This window comes from Phacochoerus africanus, chromosome 3, assembly GCF_016906955.1.
Source record: "Phacochoerus africanus isolate WHEZ1 chromosome 3, ROS_Pafr_v1, whole genome shotgun sequence".
NCBI lineage: Eukaryota > Metazoa > Chordata > Mammalia > Artiodactyla > Suidae > Phacochoerus > Phacochoerus africanus.
Window position 1 is genome coordinate 71,828,506 of NC_062546.1, and position 27,349 is coordinate 71,855,854.

The 27,349-nt window shown below is 37.6% G+C and overlaps 1 long non-coding RNA gene across 2 annotated transcripts; it reads right to left on the bottom strand.

Moving 5' to 3' along the window:
• Positions 1–5,956: 5,956 nt before the first annotated feature.
• Positions 5,957–10,506, bottom strand: LOC125122149 (uncharacterized). Of its 2 annotated transcripts, none has more exons than XR_007133706.1 (4): positions 10,089–10,506; positions 9,102–9,239; positions 7,882–8,041; positions 5,957–6,106 (listed from the first exon to the last, which is right to left on the bottom strand). It is a non-coding gene; the product is annotated as an uncharacterized LOC125122149 (long non-coding RNA). The 2 variants fall into 2 exon arrangements; XR_007133707.1 differs by lacking the exon at positions 10,089–10,506 and adding an exon at positions 9,454–9,529.
• Between the last annotated feature and the right edge of the window lie 16,843 nt (positions 10,507–27,349).

Here is a 27,349-nt window from a genome sequence, read left to right on the forward strand (position 1 = left end):
AAATGCCCACTCTTGCCACTTTCATTCAACATAGTATTGGAGGTACTAGCCAGAGCAATTTGGCAGGAAAAAGAAATTCAGCCATCCAAATTAGAAAGGAAGAAGTACAATGTCACCATTGTACATGACATGATTTTATAAGATAGAAAACCCTAAAAATTTCACCAAAAAAAAATGTTAGGGAAAATAAATGAATTTAGTAAAGTTTTAGGGTACAAAATCAACATATAAAAATCTTTTGCATTCTATATAGTAACAAGAAACTATCAGAACAAGAAATTAAGAAAACAATTCCATTTACAACATCATCAAAAAGGATAAAAAAACCTAGGAATAAAGTTAACCAAGAAAGTGAATGATGTGCACTGAAAATTATAAAACACTGACAAAAACAAACTGAAATAGACATACAAAAAAAGATAGTTTATGCTCATGTGTTAGAAGAATATTAAAATGACCATATTACTCAAAGCAATCTATAGATTCAATACAATCCCTGTCAAAATCCCAATGACAATTTTTATAGAAATGGAACAAACAATCCTAAAAATTTGTATGGAACCACAAAAGACCCTGAATAGAGAAAGCAATCTTGCAAAATAAAAACAAACCTGGAGGCATCATATGCTCTGATTTCAAACTATATTACAAAGCTACAGTAATCAAAACATTATGATATTAGCATATAAACAGATGCATAGATCAATGGAACAGAATAGAGTTCAGAAGTAAATCTACACATATATAGTCAATGAATTTTTGACAAAGGAGGCACGAGTATACAACGGGGAAAGGACAGTTCTTTAATAAATTCTGTTGAGAAAATCAGACAGCCACATACAAAAGAATAAAACTAGACTACTGTCTTATACCACACACAAAAATAGCTCTAAATGAATTAAAGACTTGAATGCAAGAACTGAAACCACAAAATACCTAGAAGAAATCATAGGTAGTAAGTTTCTTAACATAGGTCTTAGCATTTTTTTATTTATGACTCCAAAAGCAAAGGCAACAAAAGCAAAAATAAAGAATTAGGACATATCAAACAAACAAAAAAAAAAACCTCTCATCAAAAAAAAAGCAATCTATTGAAATGAGAGAAGATATCTGTAAATCATATACCTGATGGGGTTACTAATCAAAATATATAAAGAACTCATATAATACAAATAGCATAAAGATAAACAATCCATTTTAAAAATGGACAGAAAATCTGAAATTTTTCCAGAGGAAACATTCAGATGGCCACCAGAAACATAAAAAGATGTTTAACATCACTAACCATCAAGGAAATACAAAGTAAAACCACAATGAGATATCACCTCACACATAATTAGAATGACTATTCTTAAAAACAAAAGAATAACAAGTGTTAGCAAGGATGTGGAGAAAAGGGAACCCTCATGCACTGTTATGGGAAGGTAAATTGGTGCAGTCATTATGAAAAACAGTATGGAGCGTCCTCAAAAAATCAAAAATAGAATTACAATATGATACAATTCCAATTCTGGGTATTTATCCAAAGAAAACAAAAACAGTATTTGTGTGTACACACACACACACACACACACACACACACACACACACAATGGAATACTAAGCTCCCATAAAAAAGAATAAAATCTTGCCATCTGCAACATGAATAGACCTTAAAGGTATTATGCTTAGTGAAATAAGTCAGGGAAAGACAAATACTGTATAATCTCACTCTTATATGGAAGATAAAATACAAAACAAATGAAACAGATATGGGATTATAAGAGAGTAGTGATTGCCAGGGTGGAGGGGTGTTGGAAGTGAGAAAAATGAGTGAAGGAGACAGAGGTATAGACTTCCAGCTGTGAAACAAATAGGTCATGGAGATGTGGTATGTACTGCGGTGACTATAGGTATTGCAGAGTATATTCAAAGGTTCCTGAGAAAGTAAATCTTGAAAGTTCTCATCATAGGAAGAAAATGTTTTGTAATTATTTATGGTGATTTACAGTGATTAGATTGTGAACATTTCACAGTGTACAAAAGTGTGAAATTATGTTGTAAACCTGAAACTAACAGAATGTTATGTGTCAATTATATCTCAATGAAAAGAAAAAAGAATGGGTTTGGGGGTCAGATAGTTCAGAACCCAAGGCTTATTCTACCACTCACTAGCTTCTTTGTGATCTTGAAAGAAATTCCTTAATTTTTTTTTGAGCCTCATTTTCTTCATTTGTAAAATAGAAATACTGATCCATTCTTGGTGACATGCTGAGGACTAAATGAAACAGTACTCATGGATCCCTTAGCATAAGCCCTTACATGTAGTGAGCGTTTGATAAAAAGGGGTTTTTACTGTAAAGGAGAGTTCCAGTGATTTGAATGTGCATGTGTGCTTGCTAACCAAGTGTGACGGTATGAAAAGTAAGCCTTGATGGAACCAAAGAAAGCAAAATTTCTGAACCTAGAGCAAAGAGAGATCTGTGGTTCTGGGAGAAGAGAAATATCAGGAGTGTCTTAGATAGAGCATTTCTGAAAGTAGATATTGAAACGAGGAATTGGATGCATGCTGGTTATTCCTAGCAATGATGAGGAAATGGAGAAGATGAAGCAGAGCTGAGGGAAAAGCCAAATAATATACCAGGGGGAGACATAAGATCCCTTCTCTTGAAGATGGAACCTCTGGGAAGCATGCTGGGTGCCTTTCAGAACTGGCTGCCTAAAAGATAGGTAGCTGGAGTATTTTCCAGAGATGTCTGTCTCTCATGGATTGAGAACTGCCCTTGAGGGTGTTAACTTCCCCCACCTTTCTATGCTGAGCTTGAGGAAGCATTAAACAAGCTTCTACATTTCTGGACAACACTCTGAGGCAGAAATTGGGAAGACTTAACAAATATTCTGGAGGTCTGGGCTGGTAAGGAGTTTCTGATTTCACCTGATGCTATGGCTGAAGTCAGAAGGCACCTAAGGGGATGGAAAACAGGATTCTAAACATTTCTGCTATAAATAGTCCTCACAGACCATAAAATGCATCAAGACGGTAAGAAACTGTTATGGACAAAATGCTCCCCCAAAATCCATGTGTTGAAACCAAAACCCCCAATGTGGTGGTAGAGCCTTTGAGAGGTGGTTGGGATGAGAGTGGCATCCTCGTGAATAGGATTAGTGCCTTTACAAGGGACTAAATAGACCAGAGCTCTACTTTCTAGCAGGAAAAGATACAGATGGCCACCTGGATGCCTGGATGAGAGCCGTCACCAAAAGCTGACCAAGCTGGTGTTCTCATCTCTGACTTCTAGCCTCCAGAACTGTGAAAAATAAATTCTTGCTTATAAATCACAGTCTATGGAAATTTGTCATAGCAGCCTGAACTCACTCTGACAGAAATGATACTAGCAAAAATGAATGCTGGCCCCAAAGAGAAATCAGATATCTGGTTTTCTGTAAGTTTCAGTTTAGCTCTTTTCATGGCAACTAGATTATGGTAAACCAAGTTAAATAAAAGTGCAAAAACATAGAATATTTCTAGAATCTTGCCCTTCAGGGAGATCCTACTAGAATCAAAAATTACAAGGACTTCCAACTTGGTCATATACATATATGTATACACATGTGTGTCACCAGGAAATAAAAACAAAAGGTAATAAAATAAAATCTAACCTTTTCCTTTGTCCTCAGTCTAGTTTTACTTCTCATAGGTGTACGTGTACAGAGGCCCCAGCAGCTCAGACCAGGGTTCCTAGAGCTAAACGGCTGTGCTGAAACCTCAGCTCTGGGAAAGGGTGCAGAGGAACTGCTCATGACTCAATTCAAGATGGCGGCAGGCCTGGTGCAGAGGTGCTTGAGCCTGATGGGCACAGCTGAGCCTGATGGGCACAGCTGAGCCCGAGCTGGGAGAACTCCGCCCATCCCTCCCTGTCCTACCCACTGAGAACCCAGTGAAAGCAGCCCCACCCAGGCCTGATAAGGAAAGCCTGTGCTCCTACGGGCCACTCAGACTTGTCATTCTCCCATCCAAGAATAAGGCGTTCCTTTGCTTCTGAATTTGGTCTATTGGCTGAATGACACTGGGCAGAAGCATTCTTGATAGGGACCGCCTGGGGAGGGTCTGTAATATATGGATACGCAGTCACAGTACTGCCACAAAAGGAAAGATAGGGCTTCAGAAAGATAATATGCCCCATTGCATTATTCAGTTCTTTGTTCCTGTATCACCACGCACTCCAGTCAGAGCCTGATCAATGTAGGTAAACCAGACTCCTCAGCCACCTTCTCTGAAGTCTCCATTATATTAGTCAAGCAGAAATTACTATATGCTTGAAATGACAAGTCACAGCTTGCCCTGGGAAAATGATGGGGAAAATTAAACTTAGCATTGATGAGTTAAAAAGTCCATTGGTTTCGATCTAAAAGAGCAAGTTCCTTGCCCTAGTCTGACAGTGAAAGGTAAAATGATTTATAAATGACAATTTATCATTTATAAATAATTAAATTGTCCACTCAATGTACAGTTGGAATGTCTGTCCATATAGAGTGCCACCTTAGGGTTGCCAGATAAAACGCAAATACTGATGGGACATAGTTACACTAAAAATGTATTCATTGTTCATCAGAAATTCAAACCTAACAGGAATTCATTAATTTTATTTGTTAAACCTGGTAACTCTAGTGTCACCAACAAAGACAAAGAAAGAGCTGCTCGTTTAAACAAGGCAGTAATGTTCTGGAATGCTGTGCTAAAGGTTCTAGGACTTTTCAGTAGAAGCAACATTTTGATAAATTGACATGTGAATTAACTCTAACAATTTACATATTGTTTCCTTGGGCACATTTCCAAAAACTTTTCAAAGCATTTCAAAAATTTATTTTGTCACAACATGGCAATTTGTATATTGGAAAAAAAAAAAAAAACACCATGATGATAATAGGAAAACTTATTTCAAATAATTCCAAATGAGCTTTCAAAGACTCCTATTTACTTGCTAAGAGTAAAATATGAGTACTTTAAAATGTTTTCATTTGATTCACCTAAAAACTCTCTCATAAATAAAATTTAAATCAACTTGAAGCCTCAGAACAGTTCTACAGAGTACTTTGATGAAGAGAAGCATCCAAGAACCACATGCAGAGTCACTTCATTTTAGTTGCAAGATTCTTATTCCAGCTCACCTTCCAAAACAATTTCAGTCAAGCAGAAATGTTCTGACAATTCTCACTTAGAATGGCAAATAATCCCTGGCTTTTCATTCATTCACTCATTACACCTCTAAAAAGAGAATGTGCAGTTACCAGAATTTTATACAATTAGTGCTCCAAGAGTGTTTTAAATGCAAACCTATAAGAGGAAAGTAAAAACAAATCAAAGTTAATTGTGACTGGCTGGAACAAAATGCTTAAATCAATATGAGGATGGCTCATCTGCTCATCATTTACCCATTACCTGGGAGACGAACACCTCCTGCTGTGCCTGATTTTTGATACAGATTTACCATTGCCTGCCTTCTCCAGGCACATGCTAAGGAAGAAGCCCAGCCCTACTCTTAACGCCCTCTCTCATTATCTTTGCACTTAATAACCTATGCACTTTTTCTTTTTCTTTTCTTTCCTTTTTTTTCTTGCTTATGTGTTCTTTGCAGAGGGGGATTGGGGGTGGGTATGCACACAGGAAAACTAGAGAGTTGAGAAACTTTACAAAGAAGCTCAAGGCCTTCCTGCAAAGCAGTACCCATATCTGCCAATGAATTACTGACTTCTCTCAAGGGGTCTCCATATTGACTATTGTGAGTTTCAGAAACCCTCCAAAGAGGAATGCAACTCCTTTTATAAGACTGCTTTTGAAAAAAAAAAAAAAAATTAAGGTATTAGACACACACACTCAAAAGAAGACTTCTTGGAGTTACCATTGTGGCTCAGTGGTAACGAACCCGACTAGTATCCATGAGGACAAAGGTTCAATTCCAGGCCTTGTTTAGTGGGTTAAGGATCCAGCATTGCCATGAGCAGTGGTGTAGGTCACATATGCAGCTCTGATCCCGAGTTGCCATGGCTGTAGTGTAGGTTGGCAGCTGCAGCTCCAATTCAGCTTTACCTAGGCTGGGACCTTCATATGCCTGCGTAGAGTGTGACCCTAAAAAGACAAAAAATAAAAAGACTTCTTGGAGTTCCAGTTGTGGCGCAGTGGTTAACGAATCCGACTAGGAACCATGAGGTTGCAGGTTCAGTCCCTGGCCTTGCTCAGTGGGTTAAGGATCCAGCGTTGCCGTGAGCTGTGGTGTAGGTTGCAGATTCGGCTCGGATCCCATGTGGCTGTGGCTGTGGCGTAGGCCTGCTGCTACATCTCTGATTCAACCCCTAGCCTAGGAACCTCCATATGCCACGGGAGCGGCCCTCCAAAGACAAAAAAAAAAAAAAAAAAGACTTCTTATTTGTAATAGTGAAATTGAAGGACAGTCTTAAAACTCAACACACAGTGTCCAGAACAACAATGAACTGTTGGAATCTGGCTATTGAAGGACGTGCATATTTCCACCACTCATCAATAGACTCTAATGTTTTTTTGGTTTTTTTATGGCCTCACCCTTGGCATTTGGAAGGTCCCAGGCCAGGGATTGAATCTGAGCCACAGCTTCAACCTATGCCACAGTGATGAAGCCTTTAACCCACTGTACCTGGTGGGGGATTGAACTCACACCTCCAAAGTGACTCACTCGTGCTGCTGCAGTCACGTTCTTAACCTATTTACCACAGTGGGGGAACTCTATTAATGACTGATGTCTTAGGATAAAGACAAACTCACTTCTGACCCTTTGCTGACTTTCTGTCACCATAGCCAAGTATTTAAAAAATTGAATATAAAATGTATCTGCCATTGAAAGTTAATATGTATCAATTAAATATGTATCAAGTAAATACACACACCAAATGGCTGGGTAGGATAGCTGTGATGATAGACTGTTTTCTTCAGTTACCCAAAGGAAAATCTTGCAATTATGTTTGGTTTTTTTAAATTATTCATGATATGATTTCCAGGACATGGAGGCAGGAGACCAAAAAAAACTTTTTAAATAACTAATTTTTAAAATTCTATTTGACAAATGAACGATGTATGGGTGCTATCGACATATATTTACCTGCTATTATCTTTTTTTTTTTTTAGCTTTCTAGTTTTTTTTTTTTTACTTGTCTACATGGATTACCTAAAAGTAATAGAGATGATCACATGTGGATAGCAAACCATAGACTGCATTAATTTTTAGCCAAGTGTACCCAAATAGGCTAAATAGGTGAAGGTTAGAAATACAGTTCCCACTTTAAAATTGGAGTATAAATAAAGATGGAAAAACCTAGGAGCACACCAATACAGTAGGTGGAAAATAGCACAGTGCAAAGGATGACTAGTGGAAAACTGTGATTTGTACAAAAGGGAAAAGGAAAAGATACAACTGATAGCCAGCTTTAGCCTTTCAATTGACTGTTGGCCTGTGTTCCACCTACCACTTTCTCAATGCATCCTTTTATTATTTTTTTAGGAAAGGATATTCATGACTACAACAATGTTATAATGATAGTAAGTGTAGAATTCAAGAGATGTTTTTTAAAAGCACCTTTAACCAACGTTAAAAAGTCACCAAGGGTGGGGGTGGGTTTGTAGTTACCTAGCTCTAGGTTTTATTTAGTGACGGTTCCACTTTTTCACTCACTGCCTGCAAATCAGCATTTTTAGTGGACAAAGGGCTCAGCGGCGGCCTTATGATTGCTTCTTTTCAAATGGTAATGGCTATCCTAACTCCTCTGCCAGGTTTTTCTTACCAGAGCACAAATTGCAGTTTACAAGGCTCTGAGGGAAAAAAAAATCTTAGCTGAATATCTTTTTTTTATTCGACAAACTGACATGTAAATTACCCTTTAAGTGCTCCACTCTAGGGCTCTGATCATCTCCTAATTGTCACAGTCAATTGTAGCCAACAGTCTCTTCAATCCCAAGCGCTTTGACAACAAGCACAAGGATCAAAGCAGAATCAGCTCCCTTCAATATCCTTCTGTTTAGGATGCTACAAAACGTCTGAAAAAGAAAGGTGTAAGGGCATTGCTGTAGAGGAAACTGAGAGTAGCAAGTATTAACAATAGTCATTCTCTCCATCTCTAAAATTATGCCGTATAAACTGCCATGATCTTTAATCACATGCACAGAACAAATACATAAACCTCCTGGGCAATTAAGGTTATACTAATATTCGAGCTTTACAAACAACACCATCTCCATGGCTTAGAAAAACCATGACATAGATATGGGATAGCAATAATTTCACAGCAGCTTCAGCACCAAATACTATTATCAAAAGTATCTCTGTTTGATATATTTGAGCATAAATTACAAAGCAAAATTTTTATGACTAAATTTGGTGTCAGGATTCACTGCTTTCCCAAACTAAATAGCGCATTAGAAATTCTAGATTTTTTTTCTTCAATTAACCTAGAAATGTCCAACTGAAAATGTGCCCCAAAATAAATAAAAAATATGACATAAAAATCAATCTCAGAAGAATACTCTTTTCCTTAGTAGGGGAACTCTGTCTTATTATTTTACTGGGAACAAAACTAATTAAAAGTCATTACATGATCTACAAGCATGAGTTCTAAATAAGATGTATTTATCAGGATCATCACTTAACAAAATGTGATCATTCTCTCCAACTATCACACATCACTGGCTTTAAAAAAAAAAGATTATTTATGCTTTTCTCAAAAGATAAAAAATTCATCCTATCAACTATAATAATATAAATAATTTCACGGAAAGAGAAGTAATACTAAAATAGTAAAATAATAAAATAGTAAATCTATACAAAATAACCACTTTAAAAATAACCTGAATGTTGTCAGGGAAGAAAAAAAATGACAAATGGCAAGAAATAAAAAGTGCATGTGATACTACCTCTACAGCTTGTCTCACTGTAACCCAGGTATTACGCATATGTAGCCTATAAGGTCACACATTGATTGACAGTCTTCCTATGCTCAAGAAAAGGACTGAAAAAAAGACACAGCAAATACCCCAGGTTTTCTCTCAGCTACTTCACTCAAATCCCTGGAGGGGTTTCCCATCCTCCCCTCAATTTTACCTTGAATTCTCAGGTTTGATTGAAGAGCTTCACCAAAGGGTCTATTACAGCTTGAGGAATGATCCATTTCACATCTGAAGCTCCAAAGAGCTACTTGTGAGGAGTCTTTGAGTGCATTTATCTCACATGTGAAGCTTTCTGCAAAATCAATATGGGTATTTTTCAGCTTGACAAGTCAACATGAAATATCACATAATAATAGAAAAACAGAGTTGTACATTTAAACACACCCAATACAGTTATCTATGACAAAGCTTATAGTTATTACTCATGGATAGCCTTGAGTTTGCCTAATCTAAATTCACCCTGATGGCTGGGCTAACACACATAGAAAGAGAAAATGACTGGTCACCATATTTCTGGCTCCTCTGTCCCAATTAATCTAGGTTTTGCAGTGAGGGAAGAGAATGGGTAGGAACCATGACCTTTGCTTCCAATCTAAGTGATATGAGAAGAGGGAAGAAAATAACAAGATTAAAAAAAAAAAAAAAAAAAAAGGAAGAAAGCAGTACAAAAGAGAACTTTTTAAAGAACTTCAAATTTAACTAATTGGCAATAACTGGGCAAAATGGTCACCCAAAGAACAGCAACAAAGTCTCCACTCCCCACCACCATCATAGCAACACTAGCAGAATAACTGACAATCTTGGGCTCTGGCAATCTTTTGAGTAAATCCCACATCTTTTATTACTTGCAGAAACTTGAGGAACATGATTTAACTTCTCTAAATCTCTGGGCTTTTTTAAATCTTGAAATGGGATTAATCAGAAGTTTTGCCTTAAAGATTTTGTGAAGGTTAAACAAGATGATGCATACAGCACTCCACACATGGAAAACTCTATTATCAGTAAATATTAAGGAAATGGTTTACATTTCCCTAGGGTTCTAATCTGGTGTCATGTCTACCACTCCCTGGATAATTTCCACATTATTTAATGTCTCCAAGTTGAGTTGCAGATGACAATTCTAGTCAAAGAGTGCACTCACCATGTTAACTCTGGTATAGGTCCTAGCAGAAGAGAGCAGCAACTCATATTATTTTGTCTTAAAAAATGGTCTTCCTCCAATCAGGAAGGATGTCCCTGTCAACCAAGAGAAAGAAAATCAAATGGAGCTTCAATAATGGAAAAGAACTCAGGCTTTGAAACCAAATCAGCTGGTCAATTCAAGCAATGGATGAGGTAAGAGAGGTAGCATAGGGTTTTTCTTCATATGCCAATGTTATTATTAATATTGGGGTTATCACCTTATTCTCCACCATTGGAAGGACTTTAAGAGAGAGCTTTCAGCATACTGCCACCCAGATTTAAACAGCTCACTATATCTGCTTATTCCTCTCATCTTATTTTCCTGTTGCCCATCACTACCTAAGTAGTACTAACACACCATCTGTACTTGATTATCTGTGCATGGATCAACTAATTTGTAGATTGCCTGAAATATACTTTTAATTTTAGGTTAACTCTCCCTATCACTCAGAATTAGCCCAGAGTAGACAAAATATATCAGTTCAGAGACATGAAAATTCTTGTTACTATCGAAATAAGAAAAGTATCACTAAAAAATTCAATTGTAGTTTAAAAACTCTTACCCTATATGTCTAAGTAAAAAAATAAATATAAATGACTGTATTCAATTAATTCAAAGAACATAATATATGCAATATTGTTCATTTTTAGCTACTTACCGTTCTTCTCCATTAATAAAATTAAGCTATAGCTTTCATTCCAATGCCGAATTAAAATATTTTATTAAATACTGATATAGAATTACAAGAACAAGTTGAAACAATTTCCTGCTTAAAAGGGTCATTTCCTTAAATTTTTTAATTTATTTGTTTTGGACTCAAAATACATTTTTAGCAAGGAAACAAGTTTATAAATGATAATTAAATTCCCAGATTGACACATAAGAACTTGTTTAATGTAAAATGTACCTGAAACAGGAGTTCCCATCATGGCTCAGTGGTTAACGAATCCGACTAGGAACCATGAGGTTGCGGGTTCTATCCCTGGCCTTGCTCAGTGGGTTAGGGATCCGGCATTGCCGTGAGCTGTGGTGTAGGCTGCAGACACAGCTCAGATCCTGTGTTGCTGTGGCTCTGGCATAGGCTGGCAGTTACAGCTCTGATTCGACCCCTAGCCTGGGAACCTCCATATGCCATGGGAGTGGCCCAAGAAAATGGCAAAAAGACAAAAAAATAATAATAATAAAAATAAAAAATAAAATAAAATAAAATGTACCTAAACATACTAGAACCACGACTCTAGTTCATAAAGTCTATAAATTTAACCTTGTGGAAGCTTATGGAATATTATCCAACACTGAGTTTCCAAACTTTGAAACATTTTTAGGCAAGAGATCAGATAGAAAGATGGAACATCCATGAGTCTGGGTGATCACCATTCTCATTATCATCATCATTTCAACACCATCACCATCATTATTCTTTCACCATGTTTTACCCATCCTATTAGTACATAACAGCTTTGAAGGTGGTGATGGTAGTAGTCGATGGCTTGATCTCATTATCTTGACTTTTCTAAGTAAGTAGAGGAGACCTGTAGCAGGGTGTCAGGACCTCATTTTTTCCTTCACTTAAACCTCTTCCTTGATGCTAATTCCCCAGCCAGGACCCTAAACATTATTTAAACACTTTCAGTTAGGCAAATGAAGGTTCTGAGATACCAGTACCCACATGTTACATCCCCCCTTCTGGATTTTAGCTTCTACTATGGCCACGTGAGATTCAGTAGGTACAGTGTCTGGAAAAGGGGCTCATTCAGGACCCATTAACATACTTCTTGGTATGCCATGCCAACACTACTTCACCAAAACCATACTATTGAAGTGAATATTTACCTTTCCCAATGGAAAATAGTTTCCCAACTTCTTTCAATTATTTATGTATTTCAAGGGTTTTCTGCCTTATTCCATTTCTGGCTTTGATTTTAATTGTAAACTTTATTACTCAAAACTATGAAGGAGATCTGCCTTTCATGTACTTCAGGATGCCATTAAAAAATATATCATAGCTTAATTAATAGAAATGCTAAGAACACTCATTCCTGTCTCTTAACCATACTTTCCAGTAAGCACACAGTACCCTACAGTTTGCAACTTACCTATATTACCTCTGGCCCCATCAAACTAATCACAAAACATATGCATACCTCACTTCAAAACTGAACTGATCAGGGGTTGTGAGGGAGGATGAAATAGGGGGCTATTATTAAATGGATATAGAATTTGGGTTTTGCAAGGTGAAAACACTCTGGAGTTCTGCTGTACAAGAGTGTGAATAAGCTTAACACTACAGAACGGTACACTCAAAAGAGTTAGATGACAAATTTCATGTTACATCTTTTACAACAAAAGTTTTCAAATAAAAAAAATAATGTAGCTGTATTGCACTGGGAACTATATCTAGTCACTTATGATGGAGCATGATGGAGGATAATGTGAGAAAAAGAATGTATATATGTATGTGCGACTGGGTCACCTTGCTGTAAAGCAGAAAATTGACAGAACACTGTAAACCAATTATAAAGGAAAAAATTAAAATCATTTAAAATAAGAAAATTAACATAGTGAAACTGCTTGTAAAAGCGAGTGCATGAATTTAATAATAATTAAATAAATATGGAAATAAATATGAAAACATCTTTTAAAAACTGTGATAAGGGTATGTTGATTTTTAAATGTTAGGCAGCTAGAGTCCTAGATTTCAGTTCAAATTTCTTTTCTATGAAAATAACTCCTACAAAATTACCTATAAAGTTTTCAAATCCAAATGGATGAGCATTTAACAAAACATAGGAGAAATCACATATGAAAATGCAGGTCAAAATTAAATAAATCAATGAAACTTGGATTATAGAATTTCACTTCTCTTCTGAAAGATTCAAACAGTGAAACACAAGAAAACCACCACTCCCAGGTGCTCTGTTTGAGGTTATAACTACTGCACGTTGTTACCACTTAGAATCTCAAAATTTCACTGAATTTTTAGTGTACCAGGCAAAAGTTGAAGCTTATTAAGACAAAAATACTTGAACCTAACCAGACTAGTTTTCAGTGGTTTCTCTGTTTTCGTGACAGTGATGCCACAGTCTTTTAACACTCACTTTCTCCCGGGTTAATTTTTTTTTTAACCATTTTTAAATTTATGTTACAAAATAAAGATTTTTCAGGATTCAGGGTTATAATTATTTCTTTAGCAAGTGGAGCAAATTTATACATTTATCCCACACAAAGATAGTTGATGAAAACTTTAAAAGAAGTAGACAAAACAGGACTACAGAGTAATGTGGGGAGTCACGGAAATTAGTGTCTTTACTTCAAAATCCCACCTCATACACACAGAATGAAATCAATCAAAAGCAAAAGTAGAAAACTACTTTTTTTTTTTTTTGCCTTTTTGCTATTTCTTTGGGCCACTCCCACGGCATATGGAGGTTCCCAGGTCGAATCGGAGCTGTAGGCCAGCACCACTGGCCTACGCCAGAGCCACAGCAACGCAGGATCCGATCCGCATCTGCAACCTACACCACAGCTCATGGCAATGCCAGATCATCAACCCACTGAGCAAGGGCAGGGACCGAACCCGCAACCTCATGGTTCCTAGTCGGATTCATTAACCACTGCACCACGACGGGAACTCCGAAAACTACTTTTTTAAAGTAGGATCCTAGGGACAAAAAATAATGGATATAGTACTCTGATTCAAACATCTATTAGACTTTTTTTCTCTGCATATGCACTCTATTTCCAATCATTTGATCACCTAATGGTTTGTTTTGAATATTTATTCCTGTAGTGTGCATACTTTATTAGATTAGGGGTGGCTAAACCTTGAGGTCCAGTGTGAATTTGAGGTTTATAATAGTGCTAATAGTTTTAATAATTATAGTTACCCATGACTAACATATCTTAGCACGTATATTATCTGTTTAGAACAACCATATGAGGCGCTCATCAATATCCCTCTGAGATATGAGGAAACTGAGGCTTTGAGAGATTAAATAACTTGGCCAAAACCACACACACTGAAGAATGCTGTGCTCTTAACCACAAAGCTCCCCTGTATCTTGATGAATTGTTATGAGTGTAGCTTCATTTCAGTGTAGATTCTTCTTCTACATCATCTACTACAAACTCTTATTTTTCTTCCTGATAAATGAGTTCCTTCTTGCTTTGGGGATCTCCTACTGCCCAATAGCTCCTGAATTGAACCATACTACCTGGGATACAGAGCCTTGTTTTGACTGACTCCATGACCGAACCAAACATGGTCATTGGCCAATATGGTCATTGACCAGCCGCAGCAGCTCCCTTTGTTCCACTGCTACCTCCCCATGTACCCACAAGCAACCAGGATACAGACCATTCACTATACACAGCAGCATCCACAATGGCATGTATTTTGAATTCAGGGCTATAATCACTAGCAATTCATGGTATTCCAGAAGACCCTACTACCTTTACAAATACCATAATCAACACCAGTGAAGAACATAAAGATTAGCACGATGGACCATTTCATTTCCCTGCTTCAGATCTGGATCCTTTTCCAGAAGACAGCTCTTTGCCCAGGTGAACATATCCATGTCATTTCTAGAGAGGGCAAAATGGGGGCCTGCTCTCACAGGTTACTTAGGGACAGCCTTAGAATCTAAGAATAGTAAAGTTAGAATTGTAAGGACTCTCAAGGCATGCCATAAAACTATATATGATAAAAATGTGGTCCAAAGAAGTAAAATGATTTTCCCAAAGTCATAAGGTAATGAGTGAAGAAGCAGAGACTTTAAACTCCAAGTCCAGTGCGTTATCCACTTATGAGACTCTTTTAAGCAAAAGGCTCACTATGTGTCAAATAAGGTGCCATACTTTACAAAGAGTATTTCGTATAATCCTTACAACTCTCACAAAAAATATTATTACTCTTCTTAATGAAAAAGATTAAGCAATTTAGCTAATTCACACAGATAGAAAGTAGCAGCTGTAGAGATCAGCTGTTAAGATCCTACTTTTAATATAATGGTCAAATTCCTCAAAAAGAAGAATCCAGACACTAGACAGTGGTGGACTGATGTTGATTTAGAGGAGGAAAAGGTATGAAATTAAGGCCTAGGGAATTTTTTTAAAAACCTAAAATAAAGGTATTGCATGAACACATTAGTCTTTATTTTTATTTAATTATACCTTGCTTCTTTTTCCCAAAAGGATTTAAGTTGGTTTATTAAAAAAGTAAGCAAACTATAAGAAACAAAGATGCATTCAATATGCTAAGATAAACTAAATTTAAAATAGATGAATAAAATGAGTCTAAGGAAAAACACAGGGAAATTAAGAGAGACAAAATTCTTGCAAGGAAGTCTAGATACTTGCCTGAGGTAGGCTGTAAATTTGAATCTGAGCTTTCAGACAGGCAACATAAAGAGGGAATCATGATCCATTATAGGAATTGCAGTGTCCCTAAAACAAAGAACAAGCCATTTGCTCGGGAGAGACACAATTATTCCTGGTTATGAGACCATGGAGAAACTTGTCCTGTGCTCCTCCTGGAGAAGGCACAGTAGAGACCAGGGAACAGTAACTCAGTCCTATGCTCCCACCCCAGAGCAATGCACTGCAGAGGGCTGTTTAGCGCACCTTCTTGTGTGTGTGTGTGTGTGTGTGTGGCCGCAGCATTGCACTCAGCAGAATTCAGCCCAGCAGATCTTTGGGGAGAGCACACCAGTTGTCTCTGGGAAGGAAGGAGAGGACAGTGCTGAAGAGGAGGGATGCTGAACCACGTAGACACAGGTGAAAGTCCCACACAGACAGCACCGATGCTAACTCCCTCTCCGCCTTTGCTACAATGCCCAACCCATCCCCACCTGGGAGGCATTTGGCCCCCTCCACTTACCTTATCCAATCTGATTGATACTTCCTAACCTCTTCAGATGCAGAAGAACTGATCAAAACTGGTGGTGTCTATACCAGACTTGGGTCTCAAGGTGATCTTGGGGAATGAGTGAAGCAGACAGAGTAGGCCAAGCCAGGCCAAGAGGACCATTTTGACAACTGTGTGGTGTGTTCACACGTTGTGCCAGATAGAGGCCCACTGTTCCTGAGCTTTTAGACAGGCCCAGCTGCCCATGGCCAACCTATATTAGGAGACATTATTCCCATTCTTTTATTCAATCATTCATTGAGTCAACAAATGTTTTCTAGTCACTATTATGGTTAGACACCCAGAAAACACAGGTGGACAAGAAATACAGGGCCCCTTCATAATGGAACCTATGGGTTCTCTTCTACCTGAAGATGCTTTGAATTGGACCAACTCAAGGGGAGAGAGCACGGAGCTGGGGAATTAATCACGAAAACTCTACAGCCTGACTTTTTTTCAGAAAAGGCTGTTGCAAATTTCCTTTGGAAATCTAAAGAGTGCCCTTCCCCGGGGACTAACTAAAGATGGTGGCCTTGCAATCCATTTCATTAGTCCATGCCTTCAGTTGCCTTATCCATCAAGGATGAAACTAACACTTGCAACATATATTTCATAATGTTCTGGGAAAGGAAAAAAGAGTAAGGTGTGAAAGCTAAAATCACTGAAGAACTATGACATCCAAAATGTGTGCACACTGATAAAATGGACTTTAAAGTGAATATTACCTAAGTACACCTGAGTGTCTGTCATAGTTAGAAGCATGTATTAAGAATATAAAATAATGAAATAAAAAATGAGCAATATATTCTATCTAAATACTAGACAACTCAATTAATAAAATGTAATGGCCTGCACTGAAGGACTCACTGAATTATAAATATAGCCCTTCTACGATGTTAAAAACATAATTAAGAGCAGCCTGAAATGGAAGCACCCAGGCACTCTTATCTGTTGATGTCCAAACAGTGTGGTTATGTAAGGAATAAAACATACTTTAAAAGAGTCATTTCACATTACCAAGCAAAGCTCAGAGCACACGAAGAAATAACTCTATTCCAGAGAGAGTTGTGCCTTTGCTTATAGCTCCTCTAACTGAAACTGCAGTTGTCATCTCCCTTCCCCAACACACAAGTTCTACTAAAAGAGTGTAGTCAACTGGAAAACAATGAGCCTTTGTCCTGGCTATACAGATTAAACCAATTGTAAGCATCTTTACATAAAGGCACACATCCCAAGATGCATTGCCCAGCATTATTTATACAAGGTCAGATTCTCACCTTCTCCTTATTCAGATTACCTATCAAGTAGAATGTACTTAAGGATCAGATTCATCACTTTCCAAGTTGTCTGTCTGCCTGCCATAAAAGATTTCATGGAAAGCAAAGGCCTCATTGGATACTTCACTTAATAAGGAAATATTGCTAGGCATCTGTGTAATGTTTTCACAGCGCTCTTTAAAATAGACGTAACCTCGTGCTTTTTCCCACTCAGTCTTCTAGATCTGAGGCCATTTAAAGGTTCTGCTGGCCCTATGCGCCATTACTTCTAGAGAACAATTATATCCAACATATTGAAATGTACCCATGTTCCTCATTAAGTACAATCATTTTGCTGGAATTTTTTGAAGGAATTTTTATAATTTTGTTTCTGAAATATTAGGCCTCGAGTAATATGCCAAATTCATAATCAGCTATTTCCAAGCCATCATCAAACACATAGAGAAAGGTTTGCAGAGCAAAAATGTTCAACCTCAAAACTGTTTTCAAATGCAATGATATTTTGATGATACTGTCTCTGAAGCTGACATAATATTGCATTTTGCTTCTATTTATTAGTCCAGATTTTATACTTCCTGTAATTTGCAGCCAATATAACTGTGATCTGACCTTAAATATTTTCCTAGGCCCATGAAACCTGCATGCTCTGGAATGCCTTCAGTTCCCAGTGAAGGAGATGGCCCTGCCCACATCAGCCCCAAAAGTCATCTTCACCAGAGACCTAGCACAGAAGTCTCTGGAGCCTGAGCCACCAAAACCCCAAGCCAAGGGTTGGGCAATGTGCAATGCTAACTGATCTTCTCTTGTTGGAATCTGGCACTGATCCATCCTCTGACCAGCAATCCACAGGTGGATGGAAAGGATACCTCTTCTGAGCATTCACATGTCTTCAATGTCTGGTGGCTACACTTGGCTCCTTGTTTTAAGCCTTATGTGTGTGTGTGTGTGTGTGTGTGTGTGTGTGTGTGTGTGTGTGTGTGTATGTATGTATACACGTGTGTGTGTGTGTGTGTGTATATATATATATATATATGTATATATATATATAATGTTAGGAAAAATAATATAGAACTAACCACATGCACAGTTACTCTCCAACCCACACACCCACACACACTAACACAGACACACACACAAATCACTTGGTGGAAAAACCCTTCAGAAATAAACAAACACAGGGGAGTTCCCATCGTGGCACAGTGGTTAACGAATCCGACTAGGAACCATGAGGTTGAGGGTTCGGTCCCTGCCCTTGCTCAGTGGGTTAACGATCCGGCGTTGCCGTGAGCTGTGGTGTAGGTTGCAGATGCGGCTGGGATCCTGCGTTGCTGTGGCTCTGGCATAGGCTGGTGGCTACGGCTCCGATTCGACCCCTAACCTGGGAACCTCCATATGCCGCAGGAGCGGCCCAAGAAATAGCAAAAAAAGACAAAAAAAAAAGAAATAAACAAACACAATGCACACCTCTTAACGTCTTCAGAATATTCAGTCTTCAGGGGTATCTTGAAGGAACCACTGCAGCAAATAGCTTTGACTCCCCATTAGTGATAAACTGTGCTGGGGCCAGAAGTTTCCCAGCCCACCACTCTCAATATGATGGCAATGGCCCCACATCCTCTCTCCTACACTGCTTTAAAGGAAAAACGTCTAAAGGGAAAATAGGAACTGTGCAGGCAAATATGTCATATAATTTAAAATTCCAGGGAGATTTTTCAGTATTTACACTTCTGATTTCCTTGTAGATGTTCTAAAACAAAGACACCATTAAACCTTAAAATTAATAGCTTACTATGTATTTATAAGTATCTCCCTAATTCATTTTTTTCTCTTTATTCATTTGACATTAGTTGAGCAGCTTCTCTGTGCCAGGCACCATGCTGAGCTTTGGTGAACGGAGCAGACAGTGTCCCTAGGAATAAAGAAGGCAACCATTGCAACCCATTGTGGTGTGTTATGTAAGTGTTTCCGCAGGCTAATTTAAACCTGTTTTGCTAAAATTCAATCCCATTTCTCCTTGTTCTGCCCACAGAGTAGGTAAATAACAGCCAATCATTATCCTTTCCGACATAGCCTTCCTGATACTTGAAATACTAAAGTTTCTTTTTTCTTGTTCAAAATAAACATATTTTTCCATAAAGAAAAGCAGATTACATTTGATGTGTGCAACAAGCCAATATAACTCCTTTGCTGTGTCATCACATTGTCATTGATATGAAAATACAGAATATAAGTTTTCAGTCACATTGAAAGGATAAAGGAAAATATAGTCCCATGTGATCAACCAGTTTCTTAAGCATTAATCTATACACTATTCTTGATAATGCCATTCAAAGAAAATGCATCATAATGGAACAGAAATTGTACATCGTTGCACTAGCTGAGAAAAGATAACTAATAGGTCTCTATCCCTTATGACTCATATCAGAGAACCCTGCCCCCAAAGAAATAAAGACACACTGTCACTGAACCACATTATTATCCCTTAAGACTAAAAAATGTGTACATCATTCATTCGTTGACATTGAACTTGTGCCAAAACTATTAAGAGCACATATTAATAGACATCCCAAATGTGCAAGAATGAATATAGAATAAAACACAAAATGAAATTGGTATTCACTATTAATTTGTCTTTTATAAATGATTAAATAAAGCATATGAAGGAAATAAAAGGGCAATAAATACCCTTTTATCACAAACTAGGGGATTTCTCTTATACCAGGCTTGATCACAACCAGTTTAGAAATATTCATAATTGCCTATGGTCAACATCATATCACTGCCAGATCACGCATTAAACAGATAACCACTATTATTATAAACTGACTTCCTTGACCTCATATTTTGGTCTGGCTAGGAATTCCTATATTTTCCCAGATCGGCTGTTACACAGTGCCAATCTTGTGCTATGCATATCAATTTGTACCAGCAGAGGAGACCAGTGCCTTACAGAGCTCACTCTAAAACACACTTAGATGCATATGAAGAGAATAAGTTCAGGAAATATGATCAGAGTTGTTCTTGCAGTGCTTTTTAAAAATCTGAAGTCTATGTGTGTTTTTCTATTATAGCTAAGGTACAGTGTGTGTTATTTGGCAGCTGAATTTGACATGAAAATATAAAAGGTTTGGGCAACCACATATTTGGAAATAGAAATCTTTCCTGAAAACATGGCTTTGGTTTTTAAACACAGCTAAATTTCTGGAAACTTCAATTTGTTAAAGACAGCCAAGACTTCAATCATATTTAACATATTCCTGGGGTTTACATATAGTGTTTCAAAGTAATAAACAACATCTTGTTTGGAGTAGCACGAAGAAAATGAGGCAAGCACTTCTTTAGAGTAAAAGCTCCACTTTTAAAAATAGTTTGGAGACTCATTCTTATGTTGGTGAAATCACAAAACACTATTCAGCAAACAAAACATGATGAGCTCAATTCAAGTCGGTAAACATTTTTAGCTGGCTTCATTTGTAGTAAGAATTTTAATGTAACTATAACTTCAAGAATGCATCCCTTATAATGGAAACTTGAGGGCCAAAACTTTTTTTTAATTGTTAATAAGAACAATGGTGTCAAATTTGCACTTGAAAATCAGAAGAGATGTGATGACAACAGTAAATTGATTGTTTGAACAATTTTAAAAATCATATTACAGTGCACTAAAATGCATCTGCATTTACTCACGAGCACTCTCCTTTCAGTGACCAAAAAGCCCCCGGGCCTGATTCAGTAGCAGAAAATAGACTCCTTCTATAAGGTAGGATATATATATATACCTTACTTCCAGCACATAAAACTTGCAATAAAGCTGTAAATCCTTCACGTGCTTTTGCCTCATTGGTCTAAGGATAATAGTGATGTCTAAAAACTCTTAAGTCACTTAGTAAGAATAACAAGCACTTTTCAACAAGCAGAGCATGATGAGTCGAAATAATACCATTTGAGGAAGGGAAGGCATAGAGAGCTTTCTCTATGCTCTTTATAAGTCAGGTCAAATTTCACTTAACCATGCTTTTCCCTGCACGCAGACTCAGTAAACAGAACATTTGTTATAACAACTGCAAATTCACATCCAGATAATCTATGGCAAGCCAGCTAATAAACATACAAACATCTTGCTCTGTGGTTGATATTCTTTTATTTTGCCTGCGTGTTATTCCTAATCTTTTTAGATAATAAATATTTTATTTTTCTCATGGCTGATAGGGGAACCATGGGAATTCACTGAAAAGCTTAAAAGTCAATGACATGTTATGCCCCTTTTCTACCACCTGTCTTCAAAACCTTTATTGGAGTTTACCTCAGAAGCACAAAGATCTAGATCTGAGTTCGTTTGGGACAGTGCTGATTTGCATCTCTTTACCTGAAGTAACTGTTAGAAACACATCCTTTCAGCCTCAAAACTGTCCCGGTTTGGATGCTAAACTATATGGCCATGCTTCTTACAAGACAATAAATGGCATCTACCTGATGCAACTTCTAGGGTACCAAGCACATTTGCCTTGAGTATTTCTCCTACCCAGACAGCACAGTCTGAATTCTCCCAGATAATGCTATAAATTCCTTGAGTACCAAGACTGGGTTTTTATACGTGTAACTAATATAGTGTCAGTACTAGTAGTATCAGTACCAGTACAATACTAGCACAGTGTTAGTACAATTCTAGTACAGTTGTCAGTACCAGTACAATATTAGTACAGTGTGAGCATCAGTACAGTGTCAGTACTAGTAAAATTAGTACCAGTACGATACTAGTACAGAGTCAGTACCAGTGCAGTGTCAGTACCAGTCCAGTGCTACTGACACTAGTACAATATTAGTTCATGGAGTTCCCACTGTGGCGCAGCAGAAACAAATCCAACTAAGAACCATGAGGTTGCAGGTTCAATTCCTGGCCTTGCTCAGTGGGTTAAGGGTCCAGTGTTGCCATGATCTGCGGCGTGGGTTGCAGACATGGCTAGAATCTGGCGTTGCTGAGACTGTGGCATAAGCCGGCAGCTGTAGCTCCAATTCAACCCTCAGCCTGGGAACTTCCAAATGCCACAGGTGCTGCCCTAAAAAAAAAAAAAATCGTAGTACAGTGTCAGTACCAGTACAATGTCAGTACCAGTACAATACTAATGTGTCAATACTAGTATAATACCAGTACAGTGTCAGTACCAGCACAGTGTCAGTACTAGTACAATACTAGCACAGTGTCATTACTAGCACAGTAGTACTAGTACAGTACAAATACTAAATAACAGTTATTTTGGATGAGGGAAGAGTCATTCCTTAGATAAAACATTGCCTGCTTCGGGTATCCTCTTTTAAAATATAAATATTCCTAGAAGAAGAAGCATATACATAAAATTGATACTGACCTTCAAATTCTGACCACTTCTCATCACCTCTACTGCTACTACTCTGATCCAGGCTACTCTCATCCTTGGTTAGATTAGTGCCACGTCCTCCTCATGGGTCTCTCTGCTGCTATTATTGCTTCCCTGAGGTAAATTCTCAACACAACAGCAAGTGACCTTGTGAAAGCTAAATCAGATGGTGTCACTCCCCATCTAACCAGGAATAAAAGCTAGTCATTACAATGGCCTACAAGGAACATTGTCAGATTTAGCAAATAAAGACATAAGGGCTCAGTTAAATGAATAATTTTTAGTTCAAGTGTGTTTCATACAATATTTGGGACATACTAGTACTTTAGAAAAGTATTTTTTCTTTATTTGAAATTAAAATTTAACTGGGCACCTATATTTTATCTGGCAAACCTCACCAAGGTTTACCTAACTGGGCATAAGTACCCTCAAGCATGTGTGCACATATGCACACATACACATACAAACATGCAGGCACCTGCATGCGCGCGCACACACACACACTCCTACCTCGGCCCTCCTCTTCTAATATCCTTCCTTTCCCGGGGCTCCAGCCCGGGGGCATTGACATTAATACAAGGCATATTTCTGTCCTGGGGCTTTGTCCTGGTTGTTTCTTGTCTAAAAAATTCTTCCCTTGGATACTGCTTTCACTCACTTCCTCGCTTTCTTCAAAATTGTATGCACGTTCTTTTTAAAATTATTTATTTTTTATTAACATATAGTTGATTTACAGTGTTGTGTCAATTTTTGCTGTAAAACATGGTGACCCAGTCATACATACATATACAATCTTTTCTTCATACTATCTTCCATCACATTCTATCCCAAGAGATTGGATATAGTTCCCTGCGCTGTACAGTAGGACCTCATTGCCCATCCATTCTAAATGTAATAGTTGTATGCATCTTCTTAGTGAAGCTTTTCCTAGGCACCCTACCTAAAATCCCAATCCCTTTCCACTTCCCATATTCCTTCCCAACTTTAGTTTTTCCATTACTCTTATCATTTCCTAATATATTCTATTTTTATTCATTGATTTTGTGTGCTCATGTAAGCTCATTCAAAGGAGGAATTTTTGTCAGTTCTTCCCTGTGTTATATCTTCCCAGAGTGGCCTCTGACACAGATGAGGGTCCATAAAAAATTATCAAATTAATGAATGATCATTAATAGCAGTAATAATCTCATTTTTACTGCCATCAACTTAAATTCTATGTAGTCTGCAAAAGACTTGAATAGACATTTCACCAACAGAGAAATACAAATACCCAAAAGGTACCCAAAAAAACACTCAACATAACTAATGTTAGGAGAATGAAATTGAAAACCACAATGAGATACCACTTCAATTCCTTTAGGGTAGATACTATCAAAAGAGGAGAAAATAACAAGTGCTGAAGAGGACATAGAGAAGTTAGAACACTTAGGCACTGCTAGTGTAATGTAATGTAAAATGGTGCTGTCACTATGGAAAACAGCATGTCAGTTCCTCAAAACATTAAAAATAGAATTACCATGTGATCCAGCAATTCTACTTCTGGGTGTATACACAAAAGAACTGAGGGTAGGGTCTTGAAAAGATACTAGTACGCCCAGGTTCATGGAAGCATTATTCATAATAGCCAAGTTGGGGAGGCAACGCACATGTCCATGGATAAATGAATGATGAACAAAGGGTGGTCTGTATGTACTTATAATGGAATATAAGCCTTCAAAACGAAGGAGATTTTGACAGCTACTACAACATGGATGAACCATGAAGACATTACTCCAAGTGAAATGGGCCAGTCACAAAAAAGCAAACAGTAACATCCCACTTACATGTGGTGCCTTGACTAGTCAAATTCATAGAGTTGGAAAGTAGAATGGCAGCTCCCAGGGCCAGCGGTAGGAAGAATGGGAAGTTGTAGTTTAATGAGTATCTGGTTTCAGTTTTGCAAAAAGAAAAGAGTTGAGGAGTTCCCGTCATGGCGCAGTGGTTAACGAATCCGACTAGGAACCATGAGGTTGCGGGTTCAGTCCCTGCCCTTGCTCAGTGGGTTAAGGATCCGGTGTTGCCGTGAGCTGTGGTGTAGGTTGCAGACGCGGCTGGGATCCTGCGTTGCTGTGGCTCTGGCATAGGCCAGTGGCTACAGCTCCGATTGGACCCCTAGCCTGGGAACCTCCATATGCCGCAGGAGCGGCCCAAAGAAATAGCAAAAAAAAAAAAAAGAAAAGAGTTGAGTAGATTGTTTGCACAACAATGTGAATGAACTTAACAGTGCTGAACCATATACTTAAAAACAGTTAAGGTAGGTAGTTTCATATTATATGTACTTTACCATCAGTAAATATTTTTAAAAATCAAAATTAATTAATTCATTAACAAAGTCAATGTAGTCTGAAGATCAAGGCCAAGCATGTTGCATTACTTTATCATTGAATAATGACAGCAACACAAGCCCTGAGTGACATGACACTCATGTTACAGATGGGACAACTGAGACCAAAAACCTCAGAACTCAGCAAAGATCATACTGCCAGCAAGTGGAGGGCTTGGGAGAACAATGACTTGAAACTGTGTTCTGTCCAGTAGTACACTCTGCTTCTCATACTAACATTAATACCTTACTGAAAATCCCTATCGTATATTCTAGGGACTCCAAACAGTACTTATAGCCATCATCCAAACACTCATATATGGGTTTGTCTTCATTTTGCACCTATTTATTCAGCACTAACTAGGCATTGGGTTAAAAAGATAAGGTCCCTGGTTTGTGCGGTCTACAGTTCAGCAGAGAGAAATAGACATGACAACAAAGGCCAGAAATGTAATAGGTTTATTGCCTTCAGTTGGAGCCCAAAGGTGGAAAGGAGCATACCTTAGTTAAGAAAAGGATGAAAGATCCTGCTGTGTAGCACAGAGAACTATATCTGATCACTTGTGACGAAACATGCTGGAGGATAATGTGAGAGAAAGAATTATTATATGTATAACTGGGTCACTTTGCTGTACAGCAGAAATTGACAGAACATTGTAAATCAACTATGATAAAAATTTTTTAATCAAAAAAAGAAAAAGAAAAAAGAAAAGGATGAAGGTAAGCTCTGCCTTCTACATGGTTTTATGCAAGCCCAACCCTGATGGATTCAAAGGGGCAGAAAAAGTGCTCCTGTGATGTATACAGTGATGATTGCCTTTCCTCTTGCTTTTTCATCCTTGCCTCCCTGACTTATTGGAAAATACTTCAATTTTTCAGTAGAGGATGAAAGTATGAAAGAGCCAAAGTTAAATATCTGTTTTTAAGAGATGTTTTGGAGTTTCCATTGTAGCTCAGTGGTTTAAGAACATGACATAATGGCCTTGAGGATGCTGGTTCAATCCTTGGCCTTGATCGGTGGGTTAAGGATCTGGCATTGCTAAAAGCTGTGGTGTAGGGTGCAGATGCAGCTCTTGTCCTGCATTGCTATGTCTGTGGCCTAGGCCTGCGGCTGCAACTCTAATTCAAACCCTAGCCCGGGAACTTCCATATACTGCAAGTGTGGCCTTAAAAAGAAAAAAAAAAAAAATTAAGAAGTTTCTGATCTAAAAGAGGAAAGGACCTATAAGAATTTCCAACAACCCACTTAGAGAAAAAAATGGAATGAAATATTAAGTATTGGATAAATTGTTCATCGTGCAGTCTAACAATGAACAAATACCAGGAGAAAAGAGGAACATCAATATTTTAAAATTATCTGACTGACTGACTGACTCACAGCTTACAGATTCTAACTCTCGAAATCCTTATAAAAAAAGAAAAAAATGAAGATACTTTACAGTATTTTCCAGAGAAATAAATTTTTACATGTTCCCTATGCAAGCAGAAGGTGATAAGATGTAGTAATTTTAGTTCTAAACCTCAAAATAAGACCTTAAAAATTAAAAAGGAAATGTCTATAGAGTCATGTCTAGATATGCCTAGGAGAACTCAAAGTGCACACACCAAGTAGTACAACACCTTGGAAGGATGGGAAAGTCTTTTCACTTGTTATTTTATATGATTTCATGAATATATGATGTGCTTTTGGTATTTTTCAGATAAAAAAAGAAAACCAGATGAGGCTAACCTTAAAAACTTTCATATATGAATGTTGCAGTATAAAAGAAGGAAGTCCACCACCAATGACTGTGTTGATTTACATAACAGACCCCTTTATCCATTGTTAATAGGAAGTACTACAGCACAGTGGTTAGAAATGGGGGTTTTTAAGTCAGATAAACTTTGGTTTGAATTTAAGCCTCATCCTCATTGGCTGTGAGATTGAAAAAATATAGTTTACTCACTCAAAACTTATGTTTCCATCTGTATAATGGGAATAATAATACCAATCTTTCAGATTTGTTGTTAAGATTTTAGAAGTTAATATTCTGATATATACTAAGTCCTTGGCTAAATACAATTAATTATTAGATTTCAGTTAACAAAAAACCTAAACCCAGGTGACTCTACAATGTTAACTGAATGTAAACATATAAGATCAGGAACATCAAACTGAAAATAGACTGTAAATAAAGCCTGGATTTGATAATAAGGCAGCTTAATTACTCAGATATTGATTAGGATGATAATGATGCTGTGTATCCTGTTTCTAAAGACATCATGTGCTTGCTTGCCCTTCTAGTTTCCTAAACAGT